This window comes from Ambystoma mexicanum, chromosome 3q (assembly GCF_040938575.1).
Source record: "Ambystoma mexicanum isolate Mex_15411 chromosome 3q, UKY_AmexF1_1, whole genome shotgun sequence".
Classification (NCBI taxonomy): domain Eukaryota; kingdom Metazoa; phylum Chordata; class Amphibia; order Caudata; family Ambystomatidae; genus Ambystoma; species Ambystoma mexicanum.
Window position 1 is genome coordinate 284,177,396 of NC_090926.1, and position 17,837 is coordinate 284,195,232.

Below are 17,837 nucleotides of genomic sequence, written 5' to 3' on the forward strand. Positions count from 1 at the left end.
GTTTCTTTCCACTACCTTAGCACCTTTATTGCTAGAATCAATAACAATGGCACGAGGGAGAGGTGCTCGTGGGGTGGCAGTGATTGCTTCTTTTTCAATATTTCCTTCTTTGGCCATGTCGTCTTTCACAAGCCAGCCGGTGAGAGTTCTCTTTTAGCCTTTTTTTCCCCCCGGGACTTTCGCTTTCTTAATTTTAGTCCCACATGTTGACATTTCTTGGTATTAGCCGTTTTGTGCATTCGACATTGCTTCCGTTTTGCCAGCTGCATCCCTTTGCTTGCTTGCTAATTAACCATTGAGGCGAGTTCATCTCAAGAACCCCGCTTTCCTGACTTCCCACCAGCTTCACCTGGGACAGGATAAGACATTAATGCCTCTTCTCTTGGTGCTCAGGTTGTTGCCTACCCTCTGAGCTACTTGATGTTGTATGCTCGTCCTTCAGTCCTCCAGCTTCAACTCTCTGCTGATCATATGTTTCTCCAAGCAGAGAGTGGGGGGGTAGATCTCTCTCTTGGGCAGGAGCCTCCCTCTGGAACAACCTCCCTCCCCCTCTCTGACTTGAGCCAGATCTCCTTGAGTCTCGGAAGCTTCTCAAGAACTTCCTTTTCTCCTCCTCCTTCCCTCTCCCCTGCTAGTCTCCTCCTGCTGCTACGACTGGATGCCTGTTCCCCTTATGATTGAGTCTCTTCAGGATCAGGCCTTCCTTTGTCCAGTCTTCCCCTCTCACCCCTTCCTACCAGAACTACCCTTCCCAAACTAGCCTTCCTAGGCTGCCCCCCTCTCACCATGGACACCTACCCCTTGCTCCCCCTGGCACTTGCCCTCCTGGGAGACCCTTAGCACTTGCCCAACCCCTTGCACCCCCTCCCTCCAGCACTTCTCCCTCCTTCACCCGCTCCATACCGCATCTCTTGTCCACACTGCCCCCTCTCCCTGCACTTCTTGATACTGCACTTGCACGATCTGAATGTCACAAGCACAATTTGTTTCACATTACAGGATGTTAGAACATCATGCAATCAAGTTTCACAAACATTAACCCTCTCCTGCCTACTAGCTTAAGTTATTACCCTGTCGTCTTTTTCCACTACTTGTTCCCCATTTTCATTCCTCACAGGCCAGAATTTGGAAATCCATGGCAGGGCACAATACGCCACATTTAGGATAAGCCTAGGCTCTAGGACACTTCTGCGCTGGTGATCTGGTGCAGAATAACAACATTGCAACACAGGATAACATCAAGCTACTGTGGAAGATCCTGCTGAATCGCAAAGTAAATCACTAGAGCCCTAGTTTGACCCTCCGGAATTACTACAGCATTGTCTACACAGACATCCACTAAAAAAAGTAAGCGGAGCATCAGGGATCCAGAGCCAAGCTGCCTAGATTTGCATGAACCTTAGCTAGAAGGCTATAACACCTGGGCGCTGAAGGCCTTCCATTGGCTTGGGATTGTATAGCAAATCAATTTTAAGATGTTGTGTTTCATGATCAAGGCCAGGGGTGGCATCAGGGCCTTTCAACCATTTCCGTTTAAATGGGTCCTGGTTCTGGGGGACCCGAGCAGCTACCCCATGTTGGCAGTCTTATGACACACAAACACATCCTTTAACTCAGGACATTGCGTGCACGTCAGAGGCTGCATTTGCTGGCGTCATCAGGCCATTGCTTCCCGCTTACCTCCTTCTTGCTTTTTTTTTTTTAACTCTGGTTTCCCAGACATTAGCACCCTGCTGTCAAAGAGTTATTAGTAGCTTTTCAGCAGACATCTATTGTTTCAGGGACCCACTGTTTGTCCCATGATAATATGCAGCTATACTTTTGACCCCACGGGTGCCTCAGACGGTTTTTCCTAGTTGCAAGGCTAGGTGGGTCCCCAAATACCAGGTTGAAATGGGCCCCCAACAGTCCTCATCTGATCTTCAGGCGGCCCTTATAAAGGCATACCAGGTCACAGGCCCTAAAAACTTCTACAGTATGCCCCCGCCACAAGCCAACACAGACCCACAGGTACAGAAACTCAAGAGAACAGAACCAGTTCAGATGCAGCCGTAACAGGCAGAGAAGCAAAACTATCACAGTACAGTTTCTGTATCTGAATTGATGCACAACGCCCAACCTAATAAGAGGTAACTGAGAAAGTAATTATTTTTGCATCAAACTCCTCCCACACATCTTGCCAAAAAGCAGAAAGGTGGGTGGATGACAGTTGACAGGGTCCCCTGAGCAATTTCTCAGATGCTTATGCACCTAATGGGATCTAATGCATATTTCGAAATAATTAAGTGCTGCCAAGTAGCATCGAGGTGACATGTCAGCACTTTATAAGACACAGATTGCAGCCAACACCCGTATCCATATGCACGTCCCTTTAGAGCTATTCTCGATATAGGGCCCTACACAACGTATGTTTTGGGCGAAGTTTGGAAAAAGTAACTGAACAGAAATGAAGAATACAGAGACCCGCACGCAAAATGCGTTTAGAAGAGGTGTATGTATACGTGTTGTGCGAGCCACGTGTTATATGTTTCTGAACATTTAGAAGGATAGCGCGTGGTGTTGTGGTGAGTCTGGTATGAAAGGGAGATGATGTAGTGTAGTCTTGTCTTGCCACTGGCGTGGGTGCTTGCTGTGCTCAGGAGAATGTTGGGTGGATCTGTGTGTGAATGTTCTGAGAGTGTCAGTTGGGGGCCTGAGCTGGGTTGAATGGCTGGCCGGTGGGTCAGCTCCTTTGTAGGTAATGTTGTACCTTCCCATGTTCCCGTCTATGTCTACACGTGCTGTAAATACAAGAAGAGTAACTGGAGTAATGTACAGTTTGTACATATGTGAAATAAAGCCTACCTGCAACCAATCTAGACTACATCTGGTCTGTGATTCAGTAGTCCACACTGAATGTCTAGTATAAGGCTTTACAACACGTAGGTTTCGAATGTAAGCAAATGTGTGCAAAGTTCGACTGGGACAATAATAATACTTTGGCACCAAAACAACGAAGAAATGTCCGCTCATCAACGAACGGCCCCATCACTGAGCAGAAGGTAGTCCGCCTCAAAGTATCCAATTGTTGAACTGGCCCACACAACACCGTCCCACACAGACTGGCTGGAGAATTGAAATGCCATACAGAACAGCTGTGATTACGTGAAGAATATCTTATATACAAGTCGCTTATGGAGCGCGAAGTGCACGGGCCGATTTCAGATTGCCGCATAATTGTTTAATAAACTGTTTGTTGAGGCTGTGCAACGCTATGTTGCATGCCGCCTGTGTTCAGGGCAGCTTGCATACTTTACAGGTTAGCCACATACAACCTCCTGTCTCAATCAGCAACTCTGACCCATCGTAATGTAAACTTGCAACTTTCCATCCGTCATCACTTCTCCAACCTACAGATTCCGTAGACCCCCGCCCCCTCCCCTTAGAGCCCCAACCACAAAGCTCCCTTCTTGCTTTTCCCTCACAGCAGCAAAATACTTCTTGCAGTCTTCAGCCACAGCGCCCACCCTCCCAGCTCCTTCCTCACCTCGGCCGCCGTCTGCCTCTGAGGTCTGGGCGCCCTGGCTGGCTCCGGTGGGATGCCCGTGCTCTCACAATCGCTGTGGCAAGGCCCGGCAAATTCCGGTCCTCGCTCGCCAAGGCAAAGATCCTGTCCCGGTTATTTTCGAGGCTGGCAGCCGCTAGGAAGCAAACACCACACCAGGGCGCCGCCTCTCTGTGCAGCCAATCCCAGGGCACAAGCAGCCCCGGTGCAGCCAATCCCAACGTCCGTCGAACAACCGGTTCAGCAAACCCAGCTCGGTGCCTCACTGCAGCAATCCATTACTGAGACAGGGGAGGACTGGTTGCGCTGGACCTTGCTTTGCTGCTGCGTCACAGCCAGCTTGACCGTCAACTGCTGCTTCGAACTCCGCTTGCACTCCTGAGCTCGACCCACCACGGCGACAGAGCTTGAACACTAACTGCTCCAGAACTTGACCGACGACAGAGCTGACTGACAAGCGCTACTCTTTCCTGCTTCAATTAACTTGACGACAACAAAACTCCCCTTTAAGCTGCTAAGTTCACATTAGTGATGTGTCCAAGTGTCATACCCTAACAGTGGCATTCCATTTTAAAATTTTCAAAACTCCGTGCATAATAAACTACAAGTATTCCAAATAAGGGATATGAGAAGGCGAACTTATATCCTCAGAGTACAATACGTTTTTTTGGCTTACTGCACAAAAACCCAGACTCATTTAAAGTGGAAAAGGTTGCTTTAATGTGACAGGCCAAAGCTTACAATTAAACGCTTACCTGGCTCCATGGCCTTATAGACTAACAAAATATTTTAAACAACCAATTAAATAATTAAACATTTTCATTCTCCCCAACAATTAAATAATTAAATAAATCCACTTCCTCCCTAACTATCCCTTGGACCCTACCGTCTCCTTACCCCTTCTCCAGGCGTCCCGCTTTCTCCCCAGGGCCATGCCCCTTCAGACTCAATACCTGTTCCCCCGGGGTAGCCCGCTTGTGCAAACAGCACCACCCCATCCTTTCCCGCGCCATTCCCCCATTGTGCTTCCCTCCCCCCACATCTAAAGGGGCCATGCCCCCGGCACCAGAAAAACCCTCCACCGAGGTGTTCTTTCTGCCCCACCCCCCCACCAGTTCTCTTTACCTCCAACTCCTTAACCAATCTCCCAGCCAAGAGCCCAAGTCTGCCAGATAATGATTATTCCCATAAACCGACAAGTGTACACCATCCTCTCTAAATATCATTAAACCTTCATACACTATTTCTTTATGGACCAAACCTGTACCGCCACCGATGCACAAAATTCTACCATCTCTCTGTTTACCCCTTCCTTGCCCGCTCTATCGCTTCCTCATTTCTCACTCCTCTCCACTCCGCGGCAACTACTTAGTCCCCACTACAGATGCTTGAGGCACACTTCTCGGACCCATAACAAAAACCCTTTTATTTTCCTAAGAAGAGCCACACCCATATCCCTTAACGGATCATTTTCCCCAGCACCCTGCACCGGGGGCCCACATGCCCACTCGTCCATGCAGGCCCTTTTCTTTATTACTCCTTTTCGCCACTGCACCAGGGGCCAAACCTGTGCCCCCGTCCATGCAGTCCATTCCATATAACTAATCTTCAAGCTTCTTGCGTCCATTACCCCGTTTCCCACCTGCACCAGGGGCCCTAGTGCACCCCCGTCCATGCAGGCCCCTTTTCTACCATACTCCTCTCCACCGCTGCACCAGGGGCCAAACCTGCGCCCCCGTCCATGCAGTCCATTCCATATAAATTCCTCTTCCAGAACCTTGCTTTGTTGCTCCATTTTTCCCCCAGCTGCACCAGGGGCCCTATTGCACCCCCGTCCATGCAGCCCCATCTCATTACCTCCCCCTGCTGCACCAGAGGCGCTCCCGCACCCCCGTCCATGCAGCCTAAAGCTTACTCACCTTGTCATGCGGCAAGCGTGAGGGCTTCACCAGCGTCATCCATGCCCTCCAAACGACGGCCACCACCCCTTAACAGTTTCCAGTTACATCCCCCCTGCGGCCCTCCCCTGCCCTACCTAAGCGTCTTCCTTCTCACCCTTCTCCTACCTCCTTTGGATCCCCCAAAACCTCATCAAACCTTGTGCCCCCCCTCCATTTCCGATAAACTGAGCCCGACCTACCAGAACACCCCAATTTACCTGGCATGCGGTCCTTCCCCCCCACCTCCTTGCCCCGCTCCTCACTCTGACCCACTGTCCCCTGCCTGAAAGCAATCTGTAACCGGATGCCGACCCGCACAACTGTTGCACTCGTGTTTAAATTTGCACATCCACCTCGTGCAGCCTTCTTTATTGAACGCCCAACATGCTGCTGAGGGCTGACCCCTGTCTCCTACCCCCGCCCCTTCCAGGACGGGACGACCAAGAAAGGGCCAGTAAGGCACTGGTAAACCGCTTGCCGTGTGTACCGTTGGAGCTGTCCTCGTCGGCGCCATCCATTGCAACCAGAGATCCATATCTATCTCCCCCCACACCGCCTGACTGTCCTCCGCCAACCTTGCTCTAAACTCCTTGTCATACCGCACCCATGCGAAGCCCCCAAAACTCGTAAATGCCTTCCTAACTACATCCATATATTTCAGTAGAGCCACGCATCGCTCCGGGAATTTCTCACAATATACGCTGGCGTAAATGATAAATGCTGACGTCCAATTCTCAATAGTCACTGGGACCCTTGTGCGCGAAGCTAGTTCCCTCTCTTCTTCCTTAGACCCCTCCTTTGCTCTCACTTCACTATGGAGCAGCTTAAAAACATCTACAAATTCCCCCGCCTGAATCTTCTCCCTGGTCGCTGCCATTAAGTGCGCCCCAAAGGTTTTGTGATACCCATGTATGGCAGTTTTTTCGCCTTTCCTTTCACTTCCACCTCGTTTTCTTTTGCAACCTGTACCTCGAGCGCCAATGGCTCCACCACCTTGTCCGTTTGAACCTCTACTGAGCAATTGCCCTTCTCATCCCCCAGAGTTCCAATGACCTTTACACCAACCTCTTTCCTTACCCCTTGCAGACCAGACCCTTCATTTCCCATCCCCATTCTCGTGTCCCCTCTCTGCCATGCAGATGACCATTCCCTCTCCCGCTCACCTCTTTCCACACAGCCCGTCTGCGGTCTGGCGTCCACTCCGATGCTCCTCATCTCTTTTCTTAACAGGCTCCTACTACGGGGACAAAACATGTCAGCAGTCTCACCCAGCCAATTGTTCCCCCGACCTCTTGCCATCCGACCGCCCTGCACCTGTCTTTCCCAATCCCACCTCAAACCTTTCTCTCCTCCCCCTTCTCCTTACAGTCCTATAGCCTTCTTCCTCCAACTGCCCCACATAATCCTCCAATCCAGCTTCATCACCCCTTAAATACCATTGTGGATGCGAGCTCATGCTTGAGTTGAGTCGGTCTTCTTCTTGCGAGCCCGGGGCGTCCGCCCCGCCACTCCTTTGACGTCTTCTCGGTGGGGCTGCAGAAACACCTGCCTGGTCCTCTTCTCTCGGGCGAGGTGTGCAGTCCTCCACCCTGTAATCCTCCTTGCTAGGGGCTGTGCTGCACCCTCTAGGCTCTCCTTGCGCCGACCGAGGAGGGGCCGTTCTTAAACCCTCTCCCTCCTCTTGAACAGCGGGGGCTGCGCAGCACCCTCCGCCCTCACTCCTCCTAACCGGGAGGGCCGTTCCGCGCCCTTCCCTAACCTCAATTGATGGGGACCTCTCCTTCTACCACCTGCACTCTTCCGCAGGTATTTAGCCCCTTTTCCCCTTTGCCCTGTCCCCCCACACTGTGCCCCATCACCGCCCCCACCGTGGCTCTCTTGACCCACCCCTTCTTGAGCACTCCTCACATCCCCTAACTCCCCCTGGTTATTATTAACTCCCTCCTTCTCTGGCTCCCCACCCGAAATCATTACTCCCCTCGACGCTCTCCTATCAATCTCCCTTCTCGTCTTCCTGCCCCTGGATTCCCACACCTCTCCTCTCCCCGCCGCGGGGGTGCAAGCCACCAACTGCCGGCGAGAGCCCCATCTGCTGCTGCTCTACGCTACGGCCTACCCCTGCCTACCTCCCCCTCCCCTGTGACTTCCACTACCGCCCTTCCAATTGGGCCTTAGATACCCTGCTAATGATTTCCAGGGCCTCCCTCAGAGCTCTAGCATCCACCAGACCCTTCTTACTGGCTCCCCGACCCAGCATTGGGCACCAATATTCTGGATGTGCACCAAAAATATGCCTCTTGCAGCTCAACTAGCTAAGCCCCCGAGCCAGCACCTATCCATGGACCAATACCCCTAGCCTGGGCAAACCAACAACGAAAATTGAGCTATAAAATTAATATCCCTGAAAAACTGAATTAAAGTCTATAACTCCCAGATAAAATATAGAAATAATTATAAACCTAACACCGGTGCGCACACGCACCTTTGACTCTCTCTACTGACTTGGACTTCAGTTCCCAAGGGCGTTCAACCTACCGGCGCCTTACAGACCATACCCCTGGTACATAAGGCGCTATATAAATGCAAAGTAACATAACATAACCATATTATTTATTTATTTATTTATTTATTTTTTAATTACCCCCCATCTGAAAATAACCCCTACCCTAAAAAGCCCCCTCCCCCAACTTCTAACCTACCACAAGGGAAAAAACACACAAAAAAAAAAAACAGGAGCCCACGTTACTAAGGGGCTGAAAAACGAGATTAATACACTGCCCCCTAGCGGCTCGCGGCCGCATAGCACTAGTGCAGAAATTAAAGCGGACCCTTTAAGGGAACTGCAGTGCCCCCTTTACACGGGCGAATGCTACCGTGCACACTATGCGCGTAGCAAACTGACAAGCTGGATGAAATATGGCCATACCGGGGGGGGGCTGGCTGACCCCAAGCAGCTAGGACAGCGCTGCCAGATGGCCACAGGGCACGGCCCAGAAGATTCCTGCAGCTGATAACACAAGCTGCCTCAAATAAAAGCACGCTCTCCTGACCGGACCTACTCGCTTGACAAAACAAAGCTGAATGAACACCCCCATCCGCAGAGAACAATTTATGGCTAAGATAAGCCAATGAAAACTCAGGTAAACAGGGGAGGGTGTCTTATATACGGCACCCCTGACTATATGTAATTAAAATAAAATATTATTATTTTTTTTTAATTATAATTACTAATGCCCAACCTTCCACTATGACTAACCCACAACCCTGCCTCACCTGATCTACCCTAGACACACTAGGCCCATCTACCTCAGGGAAGGCTTAGGAGCAGGCGACCAGGACATCAATCTCACGTCCCAACCGTCGCCTGCCTCCCGAACCTTCCCTGACAGCTTAAATACCCCTTGGTGGCGCTCTCCCCCCCACGGCCAACTCGCTGGCCGTGTGCAGCGCCAAAATACACCCCGGGGGGAAACGCTTTGCGTTCCCCCCGGGGCCCCCTTTTTCAGGCTCACATATGCATTCGGCTACTCAGAGTCTTCTATTCAGAATGTGGAAAATAAAGCTACACTAGTACTCCTTGCGCTTAAAGTGTTATAAGGCAGGGGACCAGAAACTTTGGCTCTACAAATGTTTTGGACTACAACTCCCCTCGCCCCGAGCCAGTGTAGTCCGGGAGGGATCATGTGAGTTATAGTCCAAAACATCTGGATAGCCGCAGGTTGCATACCCCTGCAATAAGAATATATGTATGCTCAATTTGATTTATAATGTGATTGTGTTATACATAAATCAATTTAGTAACTTCAAAAACAAAACGTAAGAAATTGTTGTAACAAGCCACATAAGTTATGTGGTTAAGTGCGGAGTCAGGCCCGGCCTTAGGGCGGGGCGAGCCGGGCGACCGCCCGGGGCACCACGCCCCCCAGGGCGCCATTAGCCCCCACCACGCCAGCTCAGGAGAGTTTTTCAAGGGCTCCCTCGTGCTGGCGTAGCGGGGGAAGGCGCAGCAGGTGGGCGCATTCAATGTCAATCGGGTGCTTAGCACCCGATTGACACCAAATGCGCCCCTCTGCTGCACGCGCCTTAACCAACAAAAGGCACCGTTAGCCCCACGCCAGTTTGGGGGAGTCTTTCATAGTGGCGGCAGGCGCCTCATTGTTGGTCAATGCGCCCGCGGCAGCGGAGCACATTTAGGATCAATAGGGTGCTAATGCACCCTATTAATAGAATTGCCTCCTCGCCAGAGCGAGAAGGTTTAAAAAAAAAAAATGACACTCCGTGGCCACGGCCCCTGTTGACCAGGGGCACGCGGGGAAGGGGCGGGCACCAATTCGCCCAGGGCGCTGCTGCCCCTAAGGCCGGTCCTGTGCGGAGTGCACAGAAGTGCAGTTGCTGCAGGCAGGTGCGCAACATCATTGAGCTACCCGGGCTGCACCCCCCCAAATGTTAGCTGAGTGGCGGGGCTTCGGTGCCCTTTAACAGTTAAAAGGATCAGGAACATGCTTCTGCGCACATTTTGTTTCTTCCAAGGCAAATCTGCCCGACTCGGATGATTAAGCACTGCCCGTTTCCCAGAGTCACAGTCTCCCTGAGACACATGGGCTGCGTCCCTGATGAACTTGACAACACTTTTCTTTTATCATCAGCAGCATAGCCTTTCTTATGCAGGATGGTGAATTTCCAAATGAAAGACCACCAGTCACCTTGCAAATCTATGACAGTTAAAGCAAACAACACATTAAAGCACCCTTTGAAAATGTGTTCATACCCATAACGTCTAATAGCTTGATATGCTAAAAAGTAAAGTTTGCTTTGATGTCCTTAGAGGTTTGTGACGAATCTCCAAACCTAAGTGATTTATGACGCAATTTATTTTATTTTGTGTCTTAAAGCGCTGAAAATAAAGTGGGTAAATAGATATTTTGCCTTTTGCATCTTATAGTTTTCCATTCAGGATGTGGAAAATAAAGGTACACTGATATTATTTTGGCACAACATGCTGCTATAAGGATTTACATGTCATGATGCTTTACTATGCGATTTGTGTAGTTTGTAAGTAAACTCTATAGAACAGTATTATTGTAGGTCTTGACACCCAAAACTTAAATATTTGTTCCAAGTAAAGCGTGGAATAAGGTGACTGTGCCCAAATTGCAGAGTCGGTTAAAATCCCTGCAGAAATTAGAGTGCTTATAAGTGATTACATTTACACCCTTGTAGAAGAGGTCCCAAGCACGACCCACACTCCAGCCATTCATTTTGAAGTACCAGGAATGTTCACGCTGAAATATGTGACGTATGATGAGCAAATAAACCAGCAGAGAGCCGCAGTTGGGCTCTGTCCAGTACCTATCAGAAAAACAGCACCTGTTGAAGTACCGCCACCTAAGAAAACTTGGACAGTGAGGTACCCATTGAGAAAACCATATCGACAAATGAAACAGAACGAAGATTGTAAAAATGCCATCCCTGAAGAAGCTAAACAGATACTGAAGGAAGACGAATGGTGACGTCACAAGAACCTGGACTGACTCACATTTAGAAGATATTACGACCTGCAAATGATGAAAAGAGACGAGACACCATGGATAAGTGACATCATGAGTCTAAAGTGAAATAACTATGTCAAATGTCAGAATCTTATCCCATGAGCACGATGAAGATATTCTATTAGTTTAAACGTGTACATATACATGGAACCGAAAGAAGCAAAGAATCATGAGGCTTGCTTATGCTTAGTAGTAAAATAGATTGCGGCAAGCGCCACCTATACATATCTACCCCAAAAGGAGCACTTTATATATGTATACTTCCACTATGCACATGAGCAGAATCAACCAAAGGTTACTAAAGGTCTCAAGAGGAGAGCTCAACAGCAAACCAAAACCGAGAATTAAAGACAGAAACTCAGACGAGGGCAAATCATGCCAAGAAGCCAAGGTCATATCGGCTGAAATAGACCAACAGTGGATACAATTTATGAAAGAAGAACAGAATATCCTGTTCAGAAAGTTCAAGATAACCAGAGGAGGCAGATGGCTGGTATAATTAAATCAAATACTCAAATTGCATGATGAATAAGACGATTTCACAGTGTCGAACTCAGGTGACCAGCCAAGTGAGACTGGATGAAACATTCACACCTACGCATGGCCTTGTGCCATGCACAGATATCTTAATTTTCCAGACCAAGAAGCAGTCTCGAAGCCAACCACAAAGAAATAATTGACACATGACCACTAAGGTGATGATTGATTGTAGCAATAATTGGAGGAAAGCTGGGGGTGCAGAAAAACTCCCTGCACCTGGCCGACCATTCTGCACGCTACTAAGCAAGTGGAAAAGTATGAGTGGGGTTGTTGCCAATCCAATGATAGTGGACCAAGTAATCAAGGGTCATATAGTGAGTAGAACCAATGAGATGTACTTTTAGTGATGTTTACAGTAGCCATTTAGAAGGAAGGGCTTAGATGCCCCACCTGACACTGTTTATCCAATCCCCTCACTTTGTTACCATATATAGATATATTACCTATATTAAAGTTACCTTCCTAGGACCAACAAAATGGCATGCAACATTTTAAGCATTACACGTCAGTGATGACAAGGTTTTAGTGTAAATGATGTGTTTTTTATGACGTTCATTGGAGATGTTGAAGCGGGAAGGAAGATGGAGCGATTGTTGATATTCATGAACTCCCCGTTTTTTTGTACTTGTCATTAAACAGACTCCCTTTGCCAAACCGTTGAGTTGTCATTATTGATTTGATGCGAGAGTATTAATCTCAACACACCGGTCCTATCCTATTACATCCACTCGCATGCCAGTAAAGAATGAGGTATCTGATTTGATCCTTGTTTCTTTTGACTACTAGATTCAAGTTGCTACGTGTGCTACAAAAGTACCGTTGTCCCAGCAATGGCTTAACACGGCAGTCTGTGTAACTGCAGTATAGCCACACACAGAAGGATCTTCACGCCCTACGTGCTTAAAGATTTGTTACGAACATTATTTACCTCTGCCGTCTACGACATTGCTGTTGGCCCATCCCTGTGGGCAGACACGCTTGGTTCTATACCACTTGCCACACCAATAAGGTAAAATTAAACTACATTCCCTTTTTGTTGTTATTGATTGACATTTCATATCACTTATGGGGTATTCTTATTTTGTCTTTTCTATTCACCATCCATTGAAAATACTTCTGATCGGTATGTTACAATTTCTTTTTATTCTTTTTATTTTTTACAACAAATGTGCTTATTATGATGTTGATGTGTTTGTACATGTTCACTTTGATGAATAGACTTGCCCTGAAGAAGGAAATCGTTTCCGAAATGCATTGGCATATTTCAGCCTGAATTATGTATGGATTGTGGCAATTGCTCCCTCACTAAGAATTCATTAGTGAAATTTTCTGTTCTTGTTTTGAACTTCGTTTGGATAAATAATCACTTTGGATACTCAACCATGAAACAGACTCATCTATATTTTTTTGACTAAGCATTATACATTTTGGATACCTATTCATATCGCTTTGAGCTTTGAATTTTGAATAACTACGTACCCAGATTGGGCCCCAAAGAGAGTGGCTGTGTGACCAAGTATTGCTACTTGGTCTTTAGCTTCTGTTGTATTTTTTAAGTCAGGGTGCCTCCAGACTTATCACAGCCAGCTCCTTTAGAACTATTATTTTGAACATCAAACGTTTCTTCTTTTTACATTGACTCTAATGTTTAGAGTAATTTTTGAATTTTGTGGTGCCCACTCATCTCTCCGTTTGACGTGGTCAATAAGCCTTGATGCCGGAAGGCATTTCAGCCTTGCCACACCAGCCGTAGTACAGATATTTTGGGGGGGGGGGGGGTGTTTGTTTGTTTGTGTGTCGGGTCTTTGTCCTGCTTGTATGTTGAAATGCGGGTGTGGGGTGTGTGTCGGGTCTGCCTGAATGTGTTTGTGTGCAAGTGCAGTGTATGTTGAGATGCGTGGGGGGGGGGTGTGTCGGGTCTGCCTGAATGTGTTTGTGTGCAAGTGCAGTGTATGTTGAGATGCGGAGGGGGGTGCGTGTGTCGGGTCTGCCTGAATGTGTTTTTGTGCAAGTACAGTGTATGTTTAGATGTGGAGGCAGGGTGCGTGTGTCGGGTCTGCCTGAATGTGTCTGTGTGCAAGTGCAATGTATGTTGGGATGCGGAGGGGGTGTGTGTGTCAGGTCTGCCTGAATGTGTTTGTGTGCAAGTGCAGTGTATGTTGAGATGCAGGGGTGGGGGGTTCGGGTCTGTATGGGTGCATGCTTGTGAGTTTGTATGGTAATTGGGAGGGTGGAGGGTTTGGGTCTGTATGGGTGCATGCTTGTGAGTTTGTATGTTGAGTTGGGGGTGGGGGGACTCGGGGTTGTATGGGTGCATGGTGTATGCTTGCGAGTTTCTATGCTGAGTTGGGGGTGGGGGGGTTTGTGTCTGTATGGCTGCATGGAGTATGCTTGTGAGTTTGTGTTCTGAGTTGGGGGTGGTGGGGCTCGGATTTGTATGGGTGCATGGTGTATGCTTGTGAGTTTCTATGCTGTGTTGGGGAGTGGGGGGTTCGTGTCTGTATGGGTGCATAGTGTATTGGTGTAAGCTTGTGAGTTTGTGTGCTGAGTTGCGGGGGCTCGGGTTTGTATGGGTGGATGGTGCATGGTTGCAAGTTTCTATGCTGAGTTGGGAGGTAGGGGGTTTGTGTCTGTATGGCTGCATGGTGTATGCTTGTGGGTCTGTGTGCTGAGTTGGGGGTGGTGGGGCTCGGGTGTGTATGGGTTCATGGTGTATGCTTGTGAGTTTCTATGCTGTGTTGGGGGCTGGGGGGTTCATGTCTGTGTGGGTGCTGAGTTTGTGTGCTGAGTTGCGGGGGTTCGGGTCTGTATGGGTGCATGGTGTATTGGTGTATGCTTGTGAGTTTGTGTGCTGAGTTGGGGCTTGAGGGGCTCGGGTTTGTATGGCTGCATGGTGTATGTTAAATGTTAAAGGTGTTTGTACCACGCACTGTCACCAACGGAATTTGTCCCCAGGCGCTCTGGCGGATCTGTAAATGATAAGGTGGGGAAGGAGTAGGATAGTGAGAGGAGTGGTGTTCTGTTGGCAGCTTCAACTCGGTATACACCAGATGCTGAGCTTTGGTGCGGGTATCGGGTCTGTGATAGGCCGCATGCGCTGTTGGTCCGGCTTATGTGTTGTTGCAGTGTTGTGAAGTGCATGCGGATTGTTGTGCGAGAGATGGTTGTGTGAGTTTGAGTGAGATAAGTATGCAGAGTTTGAGCTTATATTGGTTAGAGGGTTACCTGACCTTTGGCATGCTAGCATTTGCAGTTCTGTCCCAGTGTGGCACCAGTTGACCCCCACAACTCTATCTGGATGCGGCGCGGGCCAATGTCTAGAATTCTATCTGGGCGTGGGCAAGCCAACATTCACAGTCCCGTCCAGATGCGGCGCAAGCTAGCATCTAGGAATCTGTCCAGGTGTGGGCATGCTGTCATGCGCAGGCTGGTGTTCACAATCCCAAGTGTGGCCCACGCCAATATTCAAGTTTCATCTAGGCGCGGGCTTGCTATCCTTCAATCAGTCCCATCTAGATGCGACGCAGGCCAATGTATGCTTGCAAGTTTCTATGCTTAGTTGGGGGTGGGGGGTGTGGGTCTATATAGGTGCATCGTGTATTGGTGTATGCTTGTGAGTGTGTGTGTGCTGAGTTGTGGATGGGGGTCCGGGTCTGTATGGGTGCATGGTGTATTGGTGTATGCTTGTAAGTTTGTTTGATGAGTTTGGGGTGGGTTGTTCGGGTCTGTATGGGTGCATGGTATATGCTTGTGAGTTTGTGTGCTGAGTTGGTTGTAGGGGAGCTCGGGATTGTATGGGTGCATGGTGTATGCTTGCGAGTTTCTATGCTGAGTTTTCGTGTCTGTATGGGTGCATGGTGTATGCTTGTGAGTTTGTGTGCTGAGCTGGGGGTGGGGGGGCTCGGGTTTGTATGGATGCATGGTGTATGCTTGCAAGTTTCTATGCTGAGTTGGGGTCTGGGGGGTTCGGGTCTGTATGAGTGCATGGTGTATTGGTGCATGCTTGTAAGTTTGTGTGCTGAGTTGGGGGTGGGTGGTTCGGGTCTGTATCGGTGCATGGTGTATGCTTGTGAGTTTGTGTGCTGAGTTGGGGGTTGGGGGCTTGGGTTTTTATGGGTGCATGGGGTATGCTTGCGAGTTTCTGTGCTGAGTTGGGGGTGGGGGGGCTCGGGTCTGTATGTGTGCATAGTGTATTGGTGTATGCTTGTGAGTTTGTGTGCCGAATTGGGAGGTGGGTGGTTCGGGTCTGTATGGGTGCATGGTGTATGCTTGTGAGTTTATCGCTGAGTTGGGGGTCGGGGGGCTTGGGTTTGTATGGGTGCATGGTATATGCTTGCGAGTTTCTATGTTGAGTTGGGGGGGTGGGGGTTCGTGTCTGTATAGGTGCATAGTGTATGGATGCATAGTGTATTGGTGTATGCTTGTGAGTTTGTGTGCTGAGTTGGGGGTTTGGGGGTTCGGGTTTGTATGTGTGCATGGTGTATGCTTGCGAGTTTCTATGCTGAGTTGGGAATGGAGGGTTCGGGTCTGTATGGGTACATGGTGTATGCTTGTTAGTCTGCATGCAGGGGTGGTTGTGGGGGGGGTTGGGGTCTGTATGAGTATATATGCATGGTGCATGCTTGGTAGCATGGGGCATAGTGTTTGGTTGAGGGGTGGTAGCCATGGGGCATATTGTTTGCTTGAGGGGTGGGTGCCATGGGGCATAGTGTTTGCTTGAGGGGTGGGGACCATGGGGCACAGTGTTTGGTTGAGGGGTGGGGGCCATGGGGCATAGTGTTTGCTTGAAGGGTGGGTGCCATGTGGCATAGTGTTTGGTTGGGGTGGGGGTCAATGGGCATAGTGTTTGGGGGTGGGGGTCATGGGGCATAGTGTTTGGGGGCAGGGGCCATAGGGTTTGGTTGAGGGGTGGGAGCCATGGGGCATAGTGTTTGGTTGAGGGGTGGGCTCCATGGGGCATAGTGTTTCGTTAGGGTGGGAGTCATGGTGCATAGTGTTTGGGGAGTGGGGGCCATGGGGCATAGTGTTTGGTTGGGGGTCATGGGGCATAGTGTTTGGTTGAGGGGTGGGGGCCATGGGGCATAGTGTTTGGTTGAGGGGTGGGCACCATGGGGCATAGTGTTTGGTTGAGGGGTGGGCGCCATGGAGCATAGTGCTTGGTTGGGGTGGGGGTCATGGGGCATAGTGTTTGGGGGTGGGGGCAATGGGGTATAATGTTTGGTTGGGGGGTGGGGGCCATGGGGCTTAGTGTTTGGTTGAGGGGTGGGCGCATGGGGCATAGTGTTTGGTTGGGGCTGGGGGTCATGGGGCATAGTGTTTGGGGGTGGGGGCCATGGGGCATAATGTTTGGTTGGGGTTCATGGGGCATAGTGTTGGTTTGAGGGGTGGGGGTCATGGGGCATAGTGTTTGGTTGAGGGGTGGCAGCCATGGGGCATAGTGTTTGGTTGGGGCCTGGGGGCCATGGGGCATAGTGTTTGGGTGAGGGGTGGGGGCCATGGGGCATAGTGGTTGGTTGGGGGTCATGGGGCATAGTGTTTGGTTGAGGGGTGGGGGCCATGGGGCATAGTGTTTGGTTGAGGGGTGGGCGCCATGGGGCATAGTGTTTGGTTGAGGGGTGGGTGCCATGGAGCAAAGTGCTTGGTTGGGATGGGGGTCATGGGGCATAGTGTTTGGGGGTGGGGGCCATGAGGCATAATGTTTGGTTGGGGGTCATGGGGCATAGTGTTTGTGTGAGGGGTGGGGGTCATGGGGCATAGTGTTTGGTTGAGGGGTGGGGGCCATGGGGCATAGTGTTTGGTTGAGGGGTGGGTGCCATGGGGCATAGTGTTTGGTTGGGACCTGGGGGCCATGGGGCATAGTGTTTGGTTGAGGGGTGGGGGTCATGGGGCATAGTGTTTGGTTGGGGGTGAGGGCCATGGGGCATAGTGTCGCACTCCAAGAGTGAACCCAATAATAAAGCTAAAACAGGCACAGTTAGGAGATGTACATCCTTTGCTTTTTGTGGAAACCTGACTCAATGAAGGCTGTACTCCTCTTGGGCAAACCAAACAGCAAAGTATAGCAGTCCAAAATAACAGAATGTCCAATGAAAGGTCAATAAAATATATATAATTTAATTAAACAGACAATATTCAATAACTAAATAGAAATAAATGATAACAATGGAAAATGTGTAGTACAAAATGTAAGTTTGAAATACAAATAAAAATCATTATACCTCAAAAACGTATTCTTTTTCCATGTGTTTAATAAAAATGGGGGGT

General features: G+C 49.4%; 1 protein-coding gene across 5 annotated transcripts in view; it reads right to left on the minus strand.

Annotated features, from left to right (window-relative positions):
- SUOX (sulfite oxidase) overlaps window positions 1-3,903 on the minus strand; it is a 194,797-nt gene extending 190,894 nt beyond the window's left edge. For all 5 annotated transcript variants that reach the window (XM_069653779.1, XM_069653780.1, XM_069653781.1 and 2 more), the window contains exon 1: window positions 3,527-3,903. The gene's annotated coding sequence lies outside the window, so the exon portion shown is untranslated. The remainder of the gene's footprint in view (window positions 1-3,526) is intronic.
- Window positions 3,904-17,837: the final 13,934 nt, after the last annotated feature.